The sequence below is a fragment of the Colossoma macropomum genome, unplaced genomic scaffold (genome assembly GCF_904425465.1).
Source record: "Colossoma macropomum unplaced genomic scaffold, Colossoma_macropomum, whole genome shotgun sequence".
Lineage (NCBI taxonomy): Eukaryota > Metazoa > Chordata > Actinopteri > Characiformes > Serrasalmidae > Colossoma > Colossoma macropomum.
The window spans coordinates 11,087,615-11,098,911 of record NW_023494796.1 but is presented as its reverse complement, the minus strand read 5'-3'; the positions used below and the strand labels follow the sequence as shown (position 1 = coordinate 11,098,911).

The window sequence follows — 11,297 nt, the reverse complement described above, 5'->3', positions numbered from 1 at the left end:
GGTACATCTGCTAATGTCAGGACAATAGACAGTCTGTTTAAACACATACAAACAGCTGTTTGTGAAGTCATTAAGGACAAAATATGTTCTGTTGTAAGTCAGGAAACACATACAATCAGTATTTAAGGTGAGCTAGCCATGTGATCAGTCTTTCAGAAGCTTTGCAGAAAAAAATTGATAGAAAATAACTAAAAATGAAGAATGAAGAAAAAATGTTGATGAGAAATAAAAGTGAAGAAGTGTCTTGTACCGTTAAATGCATCTGGGATTTGTATATCCTCACTGTCGGAACAAAATATCTCCAAAATGGTAACTCTGCAGAAGGGAAAAACCATTCTTAACTTAAAGTGGGAATTAATGTAACAAGCTTTTTTCTTATTATGAAATATTAAGAGAATGTTACTACAAATGACGCAAAAAGAAAAAAATGCAGAAATGGAGATACGAGGTTTTTGATATTCAGGTGTTGGTGCACATTCACAATGCAGCAGTAAGCAAAACACAGCTACATACACTCTCCTCATGAAACTCAGTTATGCGATTCAAAAAATACTACAATATACCATTACCTTAGTTTCTATCCACGTCTGGTTACAAGCCAGTTCAATGAGGCTCTTTGCGTCTAAAAATATGTACAAGAACCAAACCAGGAGAACAGAAGTCTGACAAGCTCAAACACTGACCATTAACACATTAGTAGTTTATCCATTGTTTGAATTATGTTCTGGCTTTTGGGGGGTCTCTTGAAGACTATAACGATTGGGGTTGATAGGCGGGCTGCATGTGCAGAGCAGCATTTATTAGTGCAAATCCAATACTCACAGTCACAAAGCAGATCCATTTAGCAAACACAGTAAACAAAGCAAGTCAAACAGTTCAGGACACCAATGAAAATCAAAAAGATGGAAAAAATAGTCACATGTTTACTGTGGGAAGAATCACATTTATTCTGCAGAACATTATCAGTTTTACACTTCCTACTGTCATCTGAATAAACTGCAAAATGAACACAGATGAAACCTCAGGACAGAAACAAACTCTCAGGAGAACGTTCAGCTTGGAATCGAGAAACTGATGCCTTGTTGTAAAAGACCAAAACAGAAACAGGTTGAAAGTTTGATTTGATCAAAATTTCTTTTTAATATTAACCACATAACCCAGCTTCCCCAAATTTCTGATTTTGTTGTTTTTAGGGGGGCTCACAACTCTGTTTGGGGAGCTAAGCTGTCCCTGCCTCCCTCATCATTTGAATGGTGAACACTCATAAAACTGAGTTCAGCATTGTGTCTCTCTTTATGTTTATACTCTGAACAAGGCTGGAGATACTTCAGCTCCAGTCTGTACTACATCTCCACTGAGAAGAAGAGCTGGAGTGAGAGCAGACAGTTCTGCAGAGAGAGAGGAGCAGACCTGCTGATCATAAACAGCAGAGAAGAACAGGTGAGAGAGAGAGAGAGAGAGAGAGAGAGAGAGAGAGAGAGAGAGAGAACCGTTGTTCATTATTCTTTGCTACAACTTCCACAGGAATTCATCAGTAAAGAATTTGGCAGTACTGAAGCTTGGATTGGTCTGACGGACATGAAGAAAGAAGGGGTCTGGAAATGGGTGGACGGCTCAGCACTGACCATTAAGTAAGAGACCACTTAACTGAACCCCGCTTAGAATTCATATTTACCATTCTGTGAAGGTCTAGATGTGAAATAGTGAAGACATTCATTATTGTTCTTTCAGGTTCTGGTTTAAGGGGGAGCCCAATGATTATGAAGGAGATGAGGACTGTGCTGTAACTGGCTATAAAGGTTCTGGATCTGAACGTGTATCAACCTGGGCTGATTATCGCTGTACCTGGGCTGAATACCCTTTAGTTGGAATCTGTGAAAGTAAATGGCAGAAACTGTTTTCTTTTTCATTCATGAAATAATGGAATACAATAATTGCTATTCATCATCGTGTTTATTGATCAGTTTCAACTATTTAAACTTTATAATGATCAGGAAAAGTTCTCAGTGTTTTCTGTTTATTGAATAAAAAGACATAAGATAAAATATTATAGGCAATTTAGCTTAGAAACTCAGGTTATAGGAGTCCAGATAGGCTAACATGACAGTACAGCACAGTATGATTACATGAGTTCCTGTGCCTAATTTTGTTACTATTTTTGCCAGGTTAGCAAGTGTGACACGGCTTTTGTCATAACCAGTTTAGACAGGAACAGTTATCTGTCCGAGTAACACAACAGCTACCAAACACACTGAGCAGCGTTTGATTGAAGTCTGTTTGAAGGTTTTTCTGACTTCAAATGTAAATCATTGTCTATCTTTTCTTTCTCTTGCAGTTAAAGCTGACGTTACTAAGAAGGTGTCAGACTGATCAGCAACTCAGCTCAGCCAGTTATTTACTCTTCCTGATGAGGCCCAAGCCCTATCACAACAATGCTACCTGCTGCAGAATGGAATCTAGAGTTGTGCTGATGACTTCTGTTTTATATTGCTTAAAGCATTCACTACATGTTCTAGCAGCAATGCTACTAGCATGTATGTTAGCACCAAAATACTGCTATACTTCAATGCATATTTTTGCTTTTAAAAAATTGGTGTGGCTTTTTGGTCACGTCAGCAATGCTGGACAACAAATAAAGTGCTTGACCACTCAAAGATATAAAACAAAACTGTTCATATTTCATTTTTAACTTACCTGTTTATCTGAAAACACAACTTTGTCATCACTCTGAACTCCTCTGTCCTTCATGAGGGTTTTCCAGCTGAAAAACATGACACCATTGTTTACCCCAGTTATTTGCTGATGCTGGTCTCTTAGTTTTCTTCCTTTGTTTTCTTGCATTTTTATGTGGCCTCATGTTACTCGCTGCTGACTCCCCATCGTTTCTGCTTGTAGAGTGTAGTGATGATGCTCCATGATCATTATTTCTGTTCAGTATTCAGCAACACACAGCTCACCTGTCAGGTACTGCTTTGGATTATCTAGGGGAAACTGACTAGCATAGCCTTAGCAGCTTTAACCAATGAGTCTATGTCAGGGAAGAACAACTCTTGTCCTGGAGGGCTGGTGTCCAGCACAGTTTGGAGGTTTCCCTACTCAAACACACCCACTAAACCTTTAAATTAACAGATGAGTGTAATCAGGTGTGTTTGAGCAGCTTAATCACCAAACAGTGTTGGACACCGGCCCTCCAGGACTGGAGTCGTGCACCCCTGCTCTGACTAGACAATGACAAATCACTTTTATTCATAGCGTTTACATTTTTATTTATTCATTCATTCATTTTTGTTTCAATTACAGATCAGTGATTATAGTGATTATGTGATTATAGAGAGAGACCAGTTACAGTAGCATATAATAATAATAATAATAATAATAATAATAGAAAGATCAATTCCAGATTACTTACAATGATAGTTCTAGTGAGAAATAAATTACAGACCGGTTACAATGATGTAATTATGTAGGAAGACCAATTACAATAATACAATTACAGAGAAAGAGCAGTTGTGGACCAGACATGATCACAGAGAGAGAAGTTACAGACCAGTTCAAATGATACATGATTCTGATTGATTGTGAAATTCTAAGTGTTACTGAATTCATATTAGTGAAAACTGAACTGTTAAAATTCTCTTCTTCCATGTAGGAATGAGTCCATCTATTCTTTCAATAGCTGCTGTTCACAGATTCTCAGTTCTGCATTGATTTTGTCTGAATATAAAACAGTACATTTATTACTGAATAGCGCCCTCTGCTGGTTAGAATTAAAACCCTCTGGCTTCTGTCACAGATGCTTCCTCTGTATGAGCTGAATGTCAGTGAGTTATTTCTGTGTCTGTGAATCTCATCAGACTTGTCCCTGTTGCCCTCAGCTTGACCATTATGAGTCTTGACCCAAATTACTGTAAAGCTCCTTTGTGACGATAACCAGGTTTCCATCCACATATTTAATGCATATTTTGAAATATTGATAAAAAATATCATTGATGTTGGGACCAAACCCGGAATCTCTGTTGTTGTATTTTTACATAACTTAAATCACACTGTGTGAAAACTTCATCATGAATAGAAAAACAGAAATAGTCCAAAATTACTAGGAACAAGTCTCTGTTTATTTCCATGAAGGCTGCATGTACCAGCTGAATAATGAAGAAATTAAAACGCTCTTTGTATTTTTTTGTAAAAATAATTTGTTTATAGTTTTTAGTATAGTACTTTCAGTAGACAAAAAATTGAGTTCAGTTTCTTTTATTATAAGGGTTTAAAATTACATTACCAATCTATCTGACTGGAAAGAAGACAGTTACAGCTCTTATATGACACCCACCTTTTGAATGTAGCTTATGAAATATGAAAGTTATGAAGAATATGACGAAGTGCGTTTTGGAACCACCGGTGGTTCCAAGGCGTTTAAGAGGTTAAGAAAATATAATGGAATTAGACTGTGTAGTTATAATAATAGCTATTTTTTGAGTCATTGTATTTGTCAGTGTGTTCTGCTTCCAAACTCTTACAGTGTAAAATATAGTCATTAAACTAAACATCAATGAGAAGATACTCAACCTTAAGGATTTTGCTGTAAACTCTGTCCATATTTTTAAGAAGAGAGGCTTATTTTCTTATACAGGGCTGACTGAAACTCAGTCTAATTGTAGCATTTCAGTCATTCACTTCAGTTTAATAAGAGCTGCATGGAGACCTGGCTAATGTCTACTGTAAAAAAGCACCCTGTAAAAACAGGGAGCAGAAATGAATATAAGCCTTTATGAAGAAGAGTCATCTGAGGCAAATAACGCCCCTCCTAAACTTCTGCTCTACGGTGATACAAAACTATAACAATCAGCCAGAATACTGGATCCACATAATCACAACAGTGCCATCACTATCAGTTCTCATTTCTTGATATAAAGTTAGAAATGTTCTGGACTGAATAGCTACCAAATGACATACACTGGAACTTTTCATTACATACAGGTGGGAAGTGTAAGGCAGGATGTATGCATGCGTAAGTATATTCAAAACAAATAAAACATTGCAAACATACACAACACAAAGACACAAAAACATGGTGGCTATAAATACACAGAGAAGAGTAAATTCTGGGAGAGTTTACACAAAACACAGGTCACAGTAATGACTAGGAGGGCAGAACTGGGGAAGAAGAAGGGCCCGGGACCCCTCGGAACTGGGACAGAGCTAGGGACTGTAGCGAACTGGCTGAAACTTTACCTCAAGCAGAGTGTACCCAAACGTTAAGGGCCTTTTGGCTCCAGCAAGTCTGGGAGTGAGGCGTAAAGCTGTCGGCTTAATACCCCCAACCCCAGACTCAGTCAGATTTACAGCTGAATCGAGAACCAGCCCCCCCGCTCCTTTGACCTGGAGGGCAGCAGGACACCTACGCTGGAATGTGGCAGATGTGGACAACTTTTTATCTTAAGTAACAGAAAGTACATTTCTAAGGTGTTTGTCCACTCCATACTGCAACCATTCGTTAGAACTCTTTTTAACTAACCTAGACATACCAAAACGGAATTTGTACGACTTTGGACGGCAAAATTCCAACTTTCTAAATTCCCTAGGGATCTCAAGCATGGACCCACAAACTGCAAATTACCGCATCACCACCATAAGGACTTGCGCTTATAAGAAAGCAATAAGCTTCGTACTTTGTCTGCTTGATTATCAACGTTTCTGTGATCTGTAAGTAATACTACTTGTGGTATTAATCTTGTTGTTGTGTAGTACCTAAATATTACCTGTATCTTTTTCTATCGTTAAGTGCTAGAAATACGTAGAGTATAACTTTGATAACAGTCAGACCCAACCATTTAATTGCTATGAGTTAGACCATTGACCAAGATGTATCCTGAATGTGGTTTTCTTTCTTTTCTTCCTTTTTTATTGTTGAGTTTAGTTTTTTCATGCATTGGGTCATGTTCAGAGATGATAGGCAAATAGTACCTGTGTTCTTCGACATGTATTGTGTATCAGGTAACAAGGGTTAAACTCTCTTAGAAACATACCTGAATATCCTAATTATTCATTCCTTGATTTTGAAAGTTAAACCAATGGGATGATATAGAAATGTTCTTTTTCTTTGTTTAAACTAGCTGAAACAAAGGAGGCAGTGATTTTGGGGAAGGCGTTCCTCAAATTATGCACAACCAATCAGAGTTGAAAACAAGCTAGTTAACCTTAGGTGAGGAGAACCTATCAGCACTCTGGCACCACCTCCAAAGGGTAGGGCCTCCAGCCGAGCAAAACCAGAGTGCACCGCAAATTTGAGAGAGTTCCTGCGTTCGCAACAGAAGGATAGCTAAGTTTCTAAGTTTGTGCCGGCCTTGGTCAGAAAGACAGGTCAGAAGTATTAGAACGCTAAATTCTCAGATCTGAAACCTTGGTTTGTTTTGTAACTTACCTGTTTGTCTACACACTTTAAGCTAAACCGCCCTCAGAGAAGGAAGGTGGATATTTCTTGTCTGGCCAGGGAGAATATATCCATAACTTTCGATTCTGCTAAAGAGAGGTAGTTAGTTAAATTGGTACCACCAGCCTCAGAACCCTGATTGCAACCTGAACCTCGCCAGCGGAGTGGGAGTGGTTCAGACGCCACGGAGACCCAGCATCGCACCCAGAGCCACGCACTGATCTGTGAACAGATCAACCATCGAAAGGCCGCCCAAGCTCCACCATCAGACGGCCACGAGCCGCCTCCGCCCAATCACTGACGGGAAGGCGCGTGCCCGCGCTGAGATGCAGCATCCACGGCCAGCTAGGAGAGGAACCACCGCGTGAGCTCCAGCCTTCGATCGAGTCCGTCCTGAGACGACCCCTCCTGAAATCAGCCCCGACTCCAATGTATGCTGGAACCATCAATTTGCAGTCAGGGTCCTGACGCCAATTCATTTAATTGAACTTTTATAGGTACATCCAGCCATATAGTTATTCCCGTCCAGGCTTAGGTTATAATTCTCTAGAGGCTCTCCCAAGCGACTCCCCAAACCACACTGCCTCATACCATTTAGCCGTGAATCACTCTTAGCTTACTTGAGCTATTTTGTCTTTCATTACTATCACTTTGTTTTGTTTTGTTTTCTGGTTTTATTTTCTATTGTTTATCATTGAATGTAGTCCAAAAGTAGTTTGATATTTAGCCAATAAATTCCCTTTTCTGAAGCATCCTTGGTGCGAGCGTTTCTCTCTCTTGCCCTGGTCTGTAGACTTCAAATAAATCCGGGTTACCTCACACCCTCACATAAGGTTCTAGCAATAATAATATTAAAAATTGCAAAACCCGTTACAGGACTGTAACAGGGCAAGGATGTAGCCCCAACAGCCCCCTTAAAGTCAACACTCTGGTGATGTCCGCAGTACACAGATGTACAGTACAGCCTTTAGCTTTAAAAGTCTGTGTTTGTGACACTCATGTGATGTACAGGCTATGAAATACTGTAGCTTCCAAAAACAGCTTGTTAATGAGAGAGACAGGAACAATATTAAAAGCTGTGGATGGTGGTCCAGCTGATATTTTGGTAAAGCAACCCCCAGCAAAACAACCAATATGTAAAGTGTAGGAAAGTCTATATAGTTAGTTTGTCATAAAGCTGCTGTTTCTGCAGTATCCAGTAGATGGCCCTAGAGTCAATATAACAAAGTTGCTGCCTTTCTGCTTCACCTTTTTGTCCCTTCTGTTATTCCGTAGTTCCCTCATGCAGAGACTGAAGGGAAAATCAAGTTAGTTCATTCCTTTGTTTCCACTTCGCTGAATGCTGTTGTTGAATGCTACAGGGCAAATGTGGCTAGTAATGCTGATATCAGAGTAACTTTAAGCTGCTTGAGTTGAAGTAAATGAAGATAATATTTGTTCATGCTGACCAAACTTACTTTCTATTCAACTCCCTAAGTTACAGCTAGTTAAGTTACAGGTATAATGTTTGACTAGTAGAGTAGCTGCCTTTAGTGCTTGGAAATATGGCCAAAAATGTAATCACACTATAAAATTTCATATCCGTTGATATCGATACATATCAAGATAAATGTCAGATCACTATTGCTTTCAAGTTTGAAGACTGATTTTGCTCCTGAATGGTTAATTGTGGTTTTAAACTATCCTTTATGTTTAGAACATGACAAACACTCAGCAAACACTGGAACATTTCACAAATCTGTCATGGGACAATGGGAGAAAGTTTCTGGTCAGCTGTTTTTACCCAGCTGGAAAAGCACCGCCTCAATTTTTGTAATATTCATAATTTAAGAAAGAAAACAAATTATCTTTAACTGTCTGGTGACGAGTGCTAAACTGTTTAGTTTCTCAACAATGTCATCTTAGTACAAACAGCAAACAGTAGCTGGCTCAGTACATCAGTGATGCCATCACTCCTACCACATCCATGTCAGAGCATATCACAGTATTCAAACACCAGCTAGCAGACATTCCTTGTCTATTGTAGTACAAACCGGATTCCAAAAAAGTTGGGACACTAAATAAATTGTGAATAAAAACTGAATGCAATGATGTGGAGGTGCCAACATCTTATATTTTATTCAGAATAGAACGCAAATCACAGATCAAAAGTTTAAACTGAGAGAATGTATCATTTTAAGGGAAAAATATGTTGTTTCAAAATTTCATGGCGTCAACAAATCCCAAAAAAGTTGGGACAAGGCCATTTTTACCACTGTGTGGCATCCCCCCTTCTTCTTACAACACTCAACAGACGTCTGGGGACAGAGGAGACCAGTTTCTCAAGTTTCGAAATAGGAATGCTCTCCCATTCATGTCTAATACAGGCCTCTAACTGTTCAATCGTCTTGGGCCTTCTGTCGCACCTTCCTCTTTATGATGCGCCAAATGTTCTCTATAAGTGAAAGATCTGGACTGCAGGCTGGCCATTTCAGTACCCGGATCCTTCTCCTACGTAGCCATGATGTTGTGATTGCTGCAGAATGTGGTCTGGCATTATCTTGTTGAAAAATGCAGGGTCTTCCCTGAAAGAGATGACGTCTAGATGGGAGCATATGTTGTTCTAGAACCTGAACATAGTTCTCTGCATTAATGGTGCCTTTCCAGACATGCAAGCTGCCCATGCCACAAGCACTCATGCAACCCCATACCATCAGTGATGCAGGCTTCTGAACGGAGCGTTGATAACAACTTGGGTTATCCTTGTCCTCTCTGGTCCGGATGACATGGCGTCCCAGTGTTCCATAAAGAACTTCAAATCGTGACTCATCTGACCACAGAACAGTCTTCCATTTTGCCACACTCCATTTTAAAAGACCCCTGGCCCAGTGCAAACATCTGAGCTTGTGGAGCTTGCTTAGAAATGGCTTCCTCTTTGCACTGTAGAGTTTCAGCTGGCAACGGTGGATTGTGTTCACTGACAATGCTTTCTGGAAGTATTCCTGAGCCCATTCTGTTATTTCCTTGACAGTGGCATTCCTGTTTGAGGTGCAGTGACGTTTAAGGGCCCGGAGATCACGAGCATCCAGTAGAGTTTTACGGCCTTGACCCTTACGCACAGCGATTGTTCCAGATTCTTTGAATCTTTTGATGATGTTATGCACGGTTGATGATGATAACTTAAAAGTCTTTGCTATTTTATGCCGGGTAACACCATTCTGGTATTGCTGCACTATCTTTCTGCGCAACAATGGTGGAATTGGTGATCCTCTTACCATCTTGGCTTCAGAGAGACACTGACACTCTGAGAAGCTCTTTTTATACCCAATCATGTTGTCAATTGACCTAATTAGTGTTAATTGGTCTTCCAGCTGTTCGTTATATGCTCAATTTCCTTTTTCCAGCCACTTATTGCTACTTGTCCCAACTTTTTTGGGATTTGTTGACGCCATGAAATTTTGAAACAACATATTTTTCCCTTAAAATGATACATTCTCTCAGTTTAAACTTTTGATCTGTGATTTGTGTTCTATTCTGAATAAAATATTAGATGTTGGCACCTCCACATCATTGCATTCAGTTTTTATTCACAATTTGTTTAGTGTCCCAACTTTTTTGGAATCCGGTTTGTAGTTTGAGGAGTGGAAGAATCGCAATATATCTGACGCTTGCTGTGTAGAAGCATTAACTGCAGTGTGATTCTCTCTTACCAGACAAACAAAGTCCCCCTTTAAGGTACGTTTGATCTGAAATCAGTACTTTTTTGTCTTGATTGATGTACAGCAACATCAATTCACCATGCTGTGCGAGTGACAGAGCGCTGCTTTAAGTTTGCCAGCTGCTAAAAACAGCTAGTCTGGGAAGCTAGCGTTCTCTCACTCTCCAATGCCCCACACACAGAATCCTCAGTTTACTTTCGTTTAAATCAGTGCTGTAACTGAACCCACTTTTTTCTTTCACTTTTGTTGCTGTAACACAGTGCTGTAGTTGTGAGGAGCAGACATGATTTAACGCTACTAAAGCCTTTAGGGTGTTAGGATAGAAGTGAGTTCGCCGTAGGCCAGTACAGTTATGCCACTTATGCTGTCACTCACACTTGGTCGCAGCAGAACAGACTGCCAATCACTACATTCAGACAGGGAATGTATAGCTCCACATTTCAGATGTTGCCAAACTATATTTGGCAACTCATTTTACTCCTTGCCCCACTCTTTAAGTCATGTCGAAAAACTTGGAAGTGGGCCCTCTTGTGGCAAGAGCAGCATAGTCTTGCTTTCCTTGCAGTAGAAAATGCCACCAGAGCTGTCGCTAGAAAACAGAGGTGTAAGATTGGTCCATTATATTGAACATCTATTAAACATTTCTTATCGCTGCTGTTGGAACAAAACCTTGTATCTCCCAAACGGTAACTTTACTGGAGAAGGAAAAAACATACTTTTAATGTAAGTCAATGTAACCAGACTTTTTCCCAAGTAATTTTGGGTCATTTCTTTTGGTTCATTCATCATGGAATTTACACACAATGTAAAGGACAACAGGCATCTTCAAACTATGTCAAAAACTGAAAAAGACAAAAATGGAAATACAAGGTTTTGTTCCGACAACAGCATTACATTTTTTTTGCATTGACATCAGTAACCATGAGGGATATGATGTCTGAACTCTGTTTATATGTAGCAGGCTAATACAGTTAATGTAATCATTGTTTTTTATTACTCTTTGTGTCTACAGCCACATACATACACACCTATACGCCCATGTAGCAACTCTCAGAGTTCTCACTCTATTTCATGGTTCTTCGAGCTGGATTGGTGGCAACCTTAGAAGCAAATATGGATTTAGAGCATGAAGACATAGAACTACCTTCAGTGCCCTCACAAATCCAGTG

At 39.6% G+C, this 11,297-nt stretch overlaps 1 long non-coding RNA gene across 2 annotated transcripts; it reads left to right on the top strand.

Moving 5' to 3' along the window:
• Positions 1–1,209: 1,209 nt before the first annotated feature.
• On the top strand, positions 1,210–3,148 carry LOC118816929. Of its 2 annotated transcripts, XR_005007920.1 has the most exons (4): positions 1,210–1,440; positions 1,525–1,631; positions 1,732–1,880; positions 2,336–3,148. It is a non-coding gene; the product is annotated as an uncharacterized LOC118816929 (long non-coding RNA). The 2 variants fall into 2 exon arrangements; XR_005007919.1 differs by having other exon boundaries at positions 1,732–3,148.
• The last annotated feature ends 8,149 nt before the right edge of the window (positions 3,149–11,297 follow it).